This window comes from Athene noctua, chromosome 11 (assembly GCF_965140245.1).
Source record: "Athene noctua chromosome 11, bAthNoc1.hap1.1, whole genome shotgun sequence".
In the NCBI taxonomy this organism is placed as follows: Eukaryota; Metazoa; Chordata; class Aves; order Strigiformes; family Strigidae; genus Athene; species Athene noctua.
Genome location: NC_134047.1, coordinates 23,755,857 through 23,768,458, shown reverse-complemented (window position 1 = coordinate 23,768,458; position 12,602 = coordinate 23,755,857). Strand labels below are relative to the sequence as shown.

Sequence of the window (12,602 nt, the reverse complement as noted above, 5' to 3'; positions counted from 1 at the left end):
AGACTTCTGAGTATTTTAAACACATTCTAACCTGTCAGTTCAATTTTGCCTTAGCCATCTGCTAAAAAGAACAACAGTGGACCCAAAAGTCATTCCCAGTAGCCTTGTCCAAAAAAATTAAATCTTACTTACGAATTCTAAAAAACTTTCCAGATTTGAAATTTATGCCCCACACAATTTTGAGGGAGGAAACATTTTGGAAAAAAAATGATACAGGCTACATTCTCCCACCCAAGTTTTTCAAATAAACAGTATTAACAAGGTGTTTAAGATATCATCCCGGTCCTAAAATAGTTCTCCTCTGCCACAGGACCACACATGAGATGTTCTAGATGGATTGGTTTACTTTTAGCAAGATTAAGGGAATGAGAGACTTAACAGAATCAGACTTAACAGAAGCTCAGTTACAACTTTAGCTCTGAAGAGACCACCATCACGCCATAACAGTCATCTGTTCAAAACTAAATATACGTTTTGATTAAAATTTTGGAAATCATTCCTAATGACACCCAAGTGAATTTGTCTGCATCATCTTGTATGAAGTTTGGCTTCTAGCCAGAAGGGCACCACAACTTTTGATACTGAAAATGTTCTTCATGACCTACCCAACAAATGTGCTCAGTCAAACATTTTTAATACTTGCAGCTGTGAAAAGGCCGATGTCATTTTAATCTAGGCATTGCTAGGATCTCACAATTTTGACCTAGGTGAGGTCTGCAACTCAAGTACAACAAAAAAACTCAACAAAATGCCCACTCCAACTCCACAGACACACAGCACAAGGTTTCCGCACTCTGCGCCAAGAGTTTTCTTCTAGAAGTGATTTTAAAATCTTTTTTCTCTTTTGACATCTAAAAAAGTCACAATTCCAAAACATTTCTCTGTGTTTTCCAAAAAGTTTAACTGTTACTTAAATGCTCATTGCAAAGTAGTGCTAATAGTTTCCATGGTAAAACATAAAAGTGACCACAAGCCTTTTATCACGGATAGTCCTTCTGCCCTCATAAAGACCATCTGGGGATCAAAGACATCAGGCCAGTGGCCAGAAGGACCTCTAGTAACTTCCTAAAAGCTGCAGAACGCTGGCTGGCTCCTGTGGCCACCGGCAAGAATGACCCACGGAGGGGGAAGTCAAGGCATAAATGCTCTGTAGGAGAGCAGGGGGAAAAAAAAGCCACCACTAAGTTGGAGGACACTTTTTTTTTCTTCCCCTGAAGGCGATTAAATTAAGTATTAATGCTCATCTCTCACGGTACTATGAGACCTGACTGTCCATAGAAATTCTCCCTGAAAGAAGAGATGCAAAGCCCTCATCTCACAGATACCAAAAAATCCTAAAAGGGCAGAGAAACAGCAGATACAACATAGTAAGACACATGGGAACTCTGACATAAGTCATAATATCAACTCTCATCCTCCCTTACCAATCTGGATCAGGTTCCTGATGTGACTGTGCCAGGAAAGCAATAAAAAAAAATCGCTCCCTCCACCCTCAAATAGAAACTGCACAAGCAACCGCCCACAGCACTTCAGAATTATCTTCTAGCCTGAAACTACATCCCTCAAGATCTGAGAGCTCTACTCCACGGGGACAAAAAAAGGCAAATGCATGGTCTGAAGGGTAGTGCTCACCCTACAGCGCCACACACATTTTCCCAGAGACTGCAGAACTCCCCACTGTTCTTCACTTGACAAACTCCTCTGTTAGGAACTGTGAGCTGGGAAGAAAGTATTCGTCAATGCCCAGAGTATACTAGATTTGATTTATTTGGGCTGTTATTAACAACATGTTCATTGGTCATATTAGGGCCAGGTCTGTCCTCTTAACTATTCATTTATGAGAGCTGTAAAGTTTGCATTAACAGTTTCCAGAAGGCAAATGTTACTTTAAGATAAATATTTTCCTTTATTGTTTTAGTTATTTTATGGTTTTACTCTTATTGACAGAAAAGCAGAGTCATATCCTAAGCACTTCTGTGCTGCTTCCTAAGTGACCAGCCCCAGAAAATGACACTTAGGGGCTCCCAAACGGTCCTACTCCTACTTCTAAAAGTGTTCAAAAGAACTGAACAACTCCAAGGACTGAGCTCTTAAAGTGTTTCATTCTTATTTCAACTTTAAAAAAGTAAAGGGATTAAGATATTTTCCAGCTGTATCGATGTTGTTAAAAGAAAAAAAGAAATCAAATTAAGTGCAAAACTGACTGCTTCTTTCCACTGGCTAGGAAGATGACATGTTCTGGTATAAGCCAAGTTGCTCATCTTAATATCCTAAAGCACAAAGCATGAAATTTTCAAGCTTGTATGAAAAAGCTTTTAATAAATGCAGTGTAACAATATATTTATTTAAAAGATTATTTTTTAAGTGTGAAACTTTTTCCCCCCTGAACTTCAAAACGTTGTTCTGGTTGTTGAGGCCTTGAAAGAAATCGGTTTATTTACACATTAACAACACACTACTGAACTTCTATACCTAAATGTCTACCCGAATCATTTAGAAATTATGGAAGTAACATACACCATGGTTCATTGAAAAACAAATCCAAAAAAACTTCTGACCAGAGTCACAAGAAGTAGCGCACACTGCCGAAAAAAAACCCAAAAAAAACCACAATAAAAAATGAGAAAGGAAAACCCTACAAAAAACAAAAGCAGGGACAATGTCCTCACAGGACACCTGGTGCAGTCATAATTAACAGTGGTAAAGAACAGCTGGAAAGCTAACAGTGTATTTCTTTGCAAATAAAATATAATACACAACTCTGTATTCTTAAGGGCTTAAGTCCTCTACAACATACCTGAAAATGTATCTTGGCAATAATACAGAAAGAGCCACAGAGAAGCCTTAACTGGTCAGCAAAAAGCTAGCTGGGGTTTACACCTTTCAGTAACTACAGACCTGAACAGATGAAACAAAATGTTTAAAACCATGCCAAGATTTACAAGATGGGAACTGCAAGTTTCTACAGGGAGCTGCACGTGCTTCGAGACTCTGAAATTCAGGTTAAGTATCTGGATAACTGAGTAGAATTCTTCCCTATGAGCCAAATTTGGTCTTGAAGTGGGACACAAAATTGAACCAGTTTTATGCTAATTCCCCCCCCCCCCCCCCCCCCTCAAAAAAAACCCAAGTTCTGTCCATTTTTTTACCAACCTTCAACAATTCCAGGGAAAAAACTTCTGTTTCAAAGACTCGGAACAACCCAAAGAAACAGCTATTGTATGTGCAAACAAGTCCACCCCAACAGGAACACGTATTCTACAGCCCCTTGTTCATCTGAGTTTCCTCCCTATAGCGAGGAATACCTACTTCACAGCAAGGAATAAATATCTAAGCATTTTTTAAAACTTTAAGCTGGCTGAGAAGCAGCCAGCAAAGTAGCACATTTAAACCAAGCTTGGCTGGTCTCCTTTGTCCTGGGCAATGTTACTTCCAGACACCAAACGTGCCACGCCGTGCGTTGCACACAGACATGGATGAAGGTTGCTGAGCTAATGACACCTCCTGGGATTATGCCAGGGAAGCACCAAAACTCAGACACCAAAACTCAGACTTTCTCCATGCCAGAGCTCGGTAATACCTGTCCTAAATTAAGCTAGGGAGTGTTATGGGATGGCAGACTTATGCATGAAGTTGGTACAGTTAGTATGATACAATCAAGATGTGATCCAAAAGTTGTTTTCCAAACGCTTGCATTCCAAATCTTGAACAACAATTTATTTACTTTAAACTTGACCTGAAGAGAGAACAATCACCCAGATTGTTAAAACCAACAGTAACAACACGAGTTCCAGGAAAGGCTCCCTACCATAAGACTGGTCAGAGCAGTCAGTTATCTAATCCAACAGAAGTAAAATCAGGACTTCACAAGATTAATGCAAACAGGAGTTTGCCTTCAGGTTTCTGTAGGCACTAAGGAAAGCAAATGCTGATTTTCCACCAGCTCTGATTCAATCTGCTTCTGTGAATCAGAAGCATGCTTCATGTATCCTGTCAGTGTGTTGACACAAACAAGCTTTTTAATTTAAGAACTCTTACACAACACGACTTCAAAAACAAGCATAAAAATACAGCAAAAGCAAAGGATTTCTTCAAACTGTAAGAGATTATGCAAACTTCAGGCAAGGAAGAATTATTTCGATACACAAACTGAAGGCTGTTTTCCTTGCGCAACATGAGAAGAGGTTCAGGCTGTAACGCTTTAGCTGCACGGTGGATCAAATTAGTCTAATTAAAACAGGTTATACTTAAACCAAAGGCTAAAACACACCAATAAATTACTTAAATTACCACATCTGAGCAGTCTCATGGTAACAGACCATGCGCATTTTTTTAGTTCATGGAAAATGCAGGGTAAAATACAAGTATGAGATCATACAGGAGGTTTAAGCAAGCTCACTTCACTCGGTGTTTGTGACAGACCAGAACACACATAAAACCCTTTATCACAGTACAGCTGAGGCATGGTAACACAATAAAATAATTTGCTTCTATAGCTGAGCTTTAAATGTTTACTGGTGCATCAGTTAACCTGCTACAAGTCTGAGGATGTAATCACGTATTTATGTAAGACCGTTAAGTGGAAATTATCACAGTTTTGAAGAATTTAAGGATGACAGTTTGTATATGTTTTTATAAAGTTTATATTTTAAGAAATCTAGGCATTAAAAAGCAAAATGACAGTTTACAACACACCAAACAGTTGTTTAGGTAATATCTTCCAAAACTGAATAATTCTTCTAAATAATTATCACTCCTGACATTTTGAAATGGACAAAAATATCTGCATTGGTAAGCAGATTAAACCTTCCGATGAAAACAGTCATTCCGCTCAATACTAACATGTACCATCTTGCAAGTACTTAAAGAGTACTAAAGCTACTTACATCCATGCAAACGTTAAAGGCTGCCTTTGTTCCTTCAAGTAACTGCAGTAGGACGAAGCCAGCTGAAGTCAGACGTTACAGTACAGACCACTAGTCTGGAACACTTTAATACTTCACATCAAACTGAAAGCAACCGATCCCCATTAAAGGGATATCAATGTGGGAGCTACTTAATAAAGGGCATTAAACAGCAGATAAAAATTCCTCATCTAAAGCCTGTATTTAACGTGGTTAAATGACTTTCCTCCCCAAACACCCATTCAACTTCAGGAGACTATAACACGGTTACCAATTTTTTTTTTTCTTCACATCTTGTAAGAAATCCATTCGCTGATTGAAGTTTTCCTTATGGGACACTTTCCACTTTTCTCCCCAAAGACTTGCTTTGTACTTATGTAGTTTCACATCACATTCTATTCTACATCAATTAGCTACCATTCAGTTCTTTATTTAATTTCTTCTGTTGCACTAGACACTGGTGAACCAAACATGAAAGGATTTGGGAAGATGGGTTAAATTGCTCCTCAAAGTCGAGACGAGCACGTCACACTTGAATTTTGATGCCTATTAATAACATGAAAACCAATTCATTAGGCGGGACCTAACCTCAGCAAAAATATATCCCTCATCATAGAAAAACTAAAATCTGCTTGGATGCCTTTCAATTCCATGAGCAGCACGTTAGCTGTGATGTAACACAAAACCAGGGTTTTATCCTGTAACCCAGCTGCTGTGAGCCTGCCTTCCTCAATGCAGAGTGGCGTTGGGCTAACGAGTACACTCGTGTAAGCTATGTGCAACACCACATGTACAGTGATCAAAAACTTGTCAAAGGACAGGGTTAATTAGGGGCTATGTAACAGTTGTGTAGTATAACGGAAACCCATTTTGAGCAGTATTAACAACAGGTCTTCTCTAATCTGTAGGTAGGTCATGAAACATGAATTCAAATAAATTAACTGGAAAGACTAGGCCTCCACCAATGCCACGGGTGGTTCTATACCTAAATGTTCTGTTTAGAAAAAGCTTGACAATGGTCTTCAGAACATACTCATGCCAACTCTTCAAAATCCAAAACCAACTACTTTGTATCTTTACATCAAAAAGGTGATTTCTGATTCACAAATACTTTACTGGATCTGCTTTTTCTCCTGCCGTGGAAAACACACTGTTCTAGCCACCAGCTTCTAACACTCATCTTCACCTTTGGCTTCTTGTATTTTTAGAATGCAATTGCCATGATTTCATAAGGGTCTTACAGTATGGTACATCAGAAGATAATTCACAGGAATCTTCCATTTGAAAAAAAAACCAGTTGGAGAGTTCTTGCTCTCAGAAGTCCCCTGCTGCAGCAATTTTCTGAGAGATTTCTTTCTGCTTTTCAAGCAGGTCAGTTCCATGACCTGATCAATTTGATGACTGAGGAACTCAATTCTGTAAACTCCAGCTAAAGCAACATATCTTGAGTAATGTCACCTAGTTGGTCACTTATCAGTATGTTACCACCCACTTAAGCCATTTTCTACACAGGAAATGCATTTTGCTAAAACCAGAATTTACTTTCTTTATCCAAAGGCCAATTATGCGAGTCTCTCAAAGACAACATTTCCAGTTAAGGATGGGAGGGGGGGCCAGAGAGAAAGTTATGTGAAAATAAAGATAAGGTTGCTACCTTATAAAATCAATAATGTTTATGTGGAAATACCAAACCTCTTCTTACCTCAAGAACTCTATCAGTTCTTCCTTCCTCAACTCATTTTTGCTATTTGATATTAAACTAACCAAAAATTTCTTCCAGGAAAAAAAAACAACAACCCGAGTCCTAAGTTTAGAAGTCTGTGAAATACTTTTATGTTATTTCACCTTAAAGTGTTACTTAGAGACTTAACAGGAAAAAATGCTTCAGAAAATCTGGGAGAATAGTAAGTTATGTCTAATTACCGTTGACACTCTCCTGACTTGAATTTGCTCCTGTTGATAAATGTTACACGGTCAGTGCCTGCTGTAGTAAGAGCAATGTGCTGTCCTGTCCCTCAGTCTTCTTTCTGCAGACAAGAAAAAAGTAACAGTAGTTTTCTTTTTAGTGACTTGGCAAGTATAAAGTCTTAAGAAAAAAAAGCTGCAGAGAACAACCTACATTCAGTAAGACAGCAAAAGACATCAGAGAACAGCCAGGGATTAAGTCAACTAGAACCAGCAAATAAAACTCCACTGGGGAAGAACCAGAAGACCTTACACATCCTTCTTGCATTTATTCAGTGTGTACAGGATGCAAAACCTGACAACTGCGTAAACACTGCGCATACATTTAACGCTGTATTAGCCAAAGACGCTCCGCTGCTTATCTGTGATCTAATTAGTGAAAGGTAACCTGAGCACTATGCAGATGGTTCTCATACAAAGCGAGTTCTGTAGTAATTGTCTTAAGTTATCTACTCAGTGCTCTATTCCTGTACACGACAATAATGATGGAAAAAATCCATTTCCAAAAGTATGTGAATATATCAAAATTTAAATTATCATGAATGTATCTGTCCTCTGACAGGGACCATCAAACAGACATAAACTGTACAATCTGGAAAATACAGTCAGAGTTTACTGTCACAGGGCAGCACAACTTTATTCTAGAAACCGTTTGGCTAAAGATGCTCCACCACAGGATGGTAATGAAGAGCCTCAGTAGTCACTGAAGCCATTCAAGGTGTTAAATTTAACGATGTAAAAACCATTATTTTTCTCTAGCTACTGGATCCAGTACCAAACTCCAGTTCCCAAACCGTTTGCACATTGAGGATTATGAATTGCATTGGTTTGGCTCTCCAAATTTAGGAAGTCTTTACAAATTTTACTCAATTCCCAGTATAGTTTTTCTAAAGGTATGTTCTGCGGTTTTACTGGGATGCTCCAGGAAATCATCGCCCACCAGGTAGGGTATAGACTAACTTTGCCCTGAGCCCGCCAGCAGAAGCTCACGGTTCCTCCAGCAAACACAGCAGATCCATTGTTAGGTTCACCAGAAAGGTGATACTGTCTTGAAGTCACAGATGTTTCTGAAGTCACAGCCTAATAAATGTTCCTCCTGAACTACTTTTAATAAGACATGGGCAAAAAAAAGATATAAAGCATCAGGCCCTGATGCCAGACAAGTGAATCTTCAGCAAACGGAGGCATTTTCCACATCAATCAAGATACCGGGAACAACAGCAGATTTACATTAAGATTGAAGCGGACTAAGGGCTCTGAGCCAGTGGTCTGTCTTTGCTGGTCAATACACAGAAAGGATTGTGTTAGCACCACTGAAAGAATAAATTATCGCTGCTTTTACAATAAGCTCTTCAAGAATGCAATAAAGAGTTCAGTGTGTGCTCCTCACTCAGGAATCCAAAACTTTTCAGTTAAGGTCTGGCTTGCAGCAAAGATAACAGCTGAAAACTAACCATCTTGACCTTGGTAAGCTTCGTGACAACTTGCTAAAAACAGGTGAAAAAAAAATGGAAAAGGTCAATTCCCTGATATTCACCAGCCTTGAAACCAGAGCAATGAGCAACCACAATTTTAAATACCGATAGCTCAGACCTGATCCCTTTGAGATACAGCAAAATTAGAAGTGACAAATGTAATTTTTTTCCTAAAGTCTCTTGACTGTTGCTGTATTACTAATACTGACGTCTTCTCATCTGCTTTCAGAGATAAATTTAAAATTCTTCTCCGATTAAATGAAATGACGACAGGAAATTAAGAAAATATGTAACTAGGGAGGGCATTCTTACAATATTTCATACCGGCTTATGACTTTGATGCAGAATATTGTAAGAATGCCTTCCCAGTTACATATTTTCTTAAAAGTTACAGGCTTACTTCTACAGCTTGACAAGAAGTCTTCCAAGCTGGGGAAACAGCAGGTCATCAAACAGAAGTGCCAGTTTCAGTCTCCCAAGTGTAAAACACCTATTTTGATTTGCTTGAAATTCACCCAAAGGAATTCCAGAACCTTTTTCAACAATGGGCATTCAAATGGGTCTACAAATACATATACAGTACTGCTCAAACGTACTGCATTCCCAGCGGGGTCTGCCAAGGCCAGGCACTCTCTCTTGCGAGCGGAATGCTGGAATTTTTACTGTTTGCATAGCACGTATGAAATCTTGTTTTTTGAGGACTCACCAAACCTTTCCTAAAAATAAACATAAAAGATGAAACATTGTTGGCATGGGTGTGACAACCCACACAAGTCAACAAACACGATGCAAATGCTAGCCTCCAAAAAAACCCAAACAAAAGACGGTTAAAAGTGCCATATAGAACATTTATAGTCATCTTTGTTGCAAATTCGGTTTCAGTACAACATCAAAGAAAGATGCAGTTTGTGATCAAGGGTTGTGGCAGGAAACGCATTCGTGCAGACAAAGTTATCTTTATTCTCTTTAAAGGTGTGTACGCTAGGAGTTATTGTTTTAAACTATTCTAACATCCCAATTCCTCAAAACCACTGGCAAGTAAAAACACCGTAGTAAAATTAAATACCAAATTTTAAAAAAGCTATCCTAATATAATAGGAACAGCCCGCAGCACGTATCTGTGCAGATACAAAGCCCAAGAAGTTGAAATTATTCCATTTCATTGTCGAAGTGCTGCTTAACTGCAGTTAAGGCCAAGTTTTTCAAAAACTTGCTGCAACAATAGTGAGCCTAGAACCAAGAGAACAACTTGTAATAGCTTGCTCCAGGAGACATTTAAGACAGTCAATACAAGTCCTGTTTATTCACAGACTGCTTGCTGTATTAAGAATCACAAACTAAGATCCAGGATACCAATGAACACGAAGTAGACTGCTTTCAAGTCAGCTTTATAGAATATTAGATTTATTTGATCCTAGCTAAGAACAAATTATTCCCAGATAACAACAGCATTCCAAAACTTTCAGAGAGTTGGAACACAGTAAGGTAAAAAGACCTAAAAGAGAGGACAGCGTAATAGCTGGCTGTTTTTCAACATGCATGATTACACACACAGAGCCTTGAGAAAGTCAACATCTCTCCTATTTTACCACCTTATCCTTTTTCACAGACAAATTACAAAAAAACAAGGAAAGGAATGCAAGTGTGGGAAGCAACTCGGGTTTTGCTTCTTAGCTCACAAAGATACTAAACAAAACACCAAGTGCTTTCTTCCACACTGGATATTAACTCCAAGGTCAATTTATTGGCTTAAAATACAGAGAGGATGCTTCCCTGGTTAAAATGCTAATCTGAGTCTCAGGAAATCTAGATTCAATTCCCTGCCTCACCACATACTTCCTGTGTGACCTTGGGCCATAAATATTTCGGTGCCTCAGTCTTTCCATCTGTGACTGAGATAGTATTTCCCTATTGAATCAAGTGTCATAAAGATAAATACATTAGAAGAACATTAGGAATCACAGATCACAGGCACTGGTCTAATTGAAGAACTTATCTGCAGCAGTACCGTGTGTCAATATTCACAATTAGGCATCAGGTAAAGCAAGGAAGGACGGCCAGTGGTAAAAACCCGGCTTCCACAGGACAGAAACGAGGTAAATTAGATGAAGACGAGGACAGAGACGAGGCAAATTAGATGAAGACTGGATAGAAATCGAAACCTCAAATTATAAAAATCAATTCGCTTTACAGCCAACGTCCACCGTTCCAACGAGAGGTCCGAGTAGCAAGTTTTAGACAGAAAGAAAACTCAGAAACCAGCTGAGAGCAAGCTGCTGAAGGAAGCAAATACACCTGCCAGCAAGCATTATTACCCTGTTTCCTGAGGTGACTGCCATGTGCCGCGCACCAAGAGCTTCAAGAAGAGGCAGCAGGGGGGCTGCTGAGGCTGGGGGGCCACGAAACCCCGGAGACTCGTGTCGTCGTCGTGTTTCCCCCCCCCCAGCCCTCCCTAGGAAAGGCACCCGCACGTTGCTTGAAGTCAAGAGCCTTTTGTAAGAGGCAGTAAAATAGGATTGCGCTGAAAAGCAGCCACAGTAGGGTCCCCACCTTTGCTGCTGCCCCCAAGGCAGAGGGGGACAAAGCAGGATGGGGGAGGGTAAGAGCTGGTCACCACCCAAACAGTGGATGACAGGACTGACCTCCCCCTGCCCCGACCCCAGGAGGAGCTGGGGGAGGTGTCTGGTACTCGAGCTGCTGATCAGCCAAGGGGAACAACCAGAAGGCTACGTGGCATTTGCAGGCAGCAGCTCCGGCTGCCGAGGAGGGAGAAAGGGAGGGGGGGGGGGCGGCAAGGGGGAAGCTGGGGGACACACACACACACGACTTCAGATCCTCCTCCCCCCCCCCTCCTCAACGAAAAAGGGGGGGGGGGGGGGGGGGGGAAGAGAGAGACGGAGAATTTGTGCGCTAAGGAAAGGAGCAGGAACGGGCGGAGGGAAGGGAGAGTCTGGGGAGACCGCTGGCACGAACCCCACCCGCGGGGGCGCAGCGGGGCTCGCTGAAACCCAAGCGAGACCCCCCCGCCCTGCGAGGGGAACCGCCGCAGCCCCGGCCCCCTCCGTCTCCTCAGCCCACCCCCCCCACCAGCGGGGCTGCCCCGTTAGGACCTCACCCCCCCCCCCCCCCGCCAGCCCCAGCACCCCAACTCCCCCGGTTCTCCCGGGGCAGATCCCCCGCGCCCACCCCTGCAGCCCCCCCCCGCACCCCAACAGCCCATCCTCTCCCACACGCCGCGCTGCCCCCACCTGCCCCCTGCGCCACGTCCACCCCCAAACCTGCTCACACCCCGGGCTCCCCCCTCCCAACACCCGGGGTCCCCCCGTCCCCCCACACGGCGGGCACCCCGCTGCCCCCCGCCCCGTCCCACACAGCGGGTCTCCCACTACCCCCCCCCCTCCCTCCCCCCCCCCCGTTTTCTCCCGGCCGTCGTCCCGCCACAGACGGGCCGGCACCCCCCCGCCTCCCTCCTCCTCCCCGGCCTCGGCGGGGCTCCGCTCCCCACCGCGGGGCTCCGCTCCGCGCCCCGCCGCCGGCGGGTCGAGCCGGCCGCCAGCTCCTGGCACTGCCCACCGCGCCTTGGGTGGGGAGCGCCGCTCTCCCCGGCCCGGCCCCGCCGCCCGCCGCCCTCCTCCCTCCCCCGCGCGGGAAACCGAGGGCAAAGGGAGCCCAGGGGAACGTGTGTGTCCCCCCACCCCGGTCCCGGTCCTCGGCGCGGCAGCACTGACCGTCCGCGGCGCCGCAGCCCCCGCCTCAAGCCCGGCGCTGCCGACCGCCAACCGACCGCTCCGCCATGATGGAATGCGGGCACTGCGCCTGCGCCGCCGGCCGGGGGCGGGCGGGCGCGCCAACCACAGCCCGGCCCGATCTTCGTCTTCCAACCACCCGCTCCCGCGAAAAGAGGCGCGGGGGGGCGAGCGGGGGAACCCGCAGGTGGCTGGAAGGCCCCGGCCGGGCGGGAGCTCCGGCCCGCGGGTGCCTGAGGGGGGAGGCAGGGCTGGGGGTGAGGGGGGAGACGAAGCTCTTCATGGCAGAGGTGGCACTGAGTGGAGACGAAGGTGCGACGGTGGCCGGCTGGCATCCACCATCCCGCCATGAGGGAGGCCTGGGCTGCGTCCGCTGAGGCGCCGCCGGGCCCTGCACCCCAGGCGGGCCCCGTCCCCCTGTCCCCGTCCCTCGGAGTTGGTGGCACCTGATGGCCCGTGTCCAGCCTGAGCGCCGCCCGGCGCCAGATGGCACAGCCCGCGCCGCTGCCTGT

At 44.1% G+C, this 12,602-nt stretch overlaps 1 protein-coding gene across 3 annotated transcripts in view; it reads right to left on the bottom strand.

Annotated features, from left to right (window-relative positions):
* Positions 1-12,150, bottom strand: part of LOC141964680 (fibronectin type-III domain-containing protein 3a-like) — a 50,230-nt gene extending 38,080 nt beyond the window's left edge. For 2 of the 3 annotated variants that reach the window (XM_074915355.1, XM_074915356.1), the window contains exons 1-2: positions 12,073-12,150; positions 6,828-6,931 (exon numbers count right to left, since the gene is read on the bottom strand). The gene's annotated coding sequence lies outside the window, so the exon portion shown is untranslated. The remainder of the gene's footprint in view (positions 1-6,827; positions 6,932-12,072) is intronic. The other variant, XM_074915357.1, reaches the window with a different exon arrangement.
* Positions 12,151-12,602: the final 452 nt, after the last annotated feature.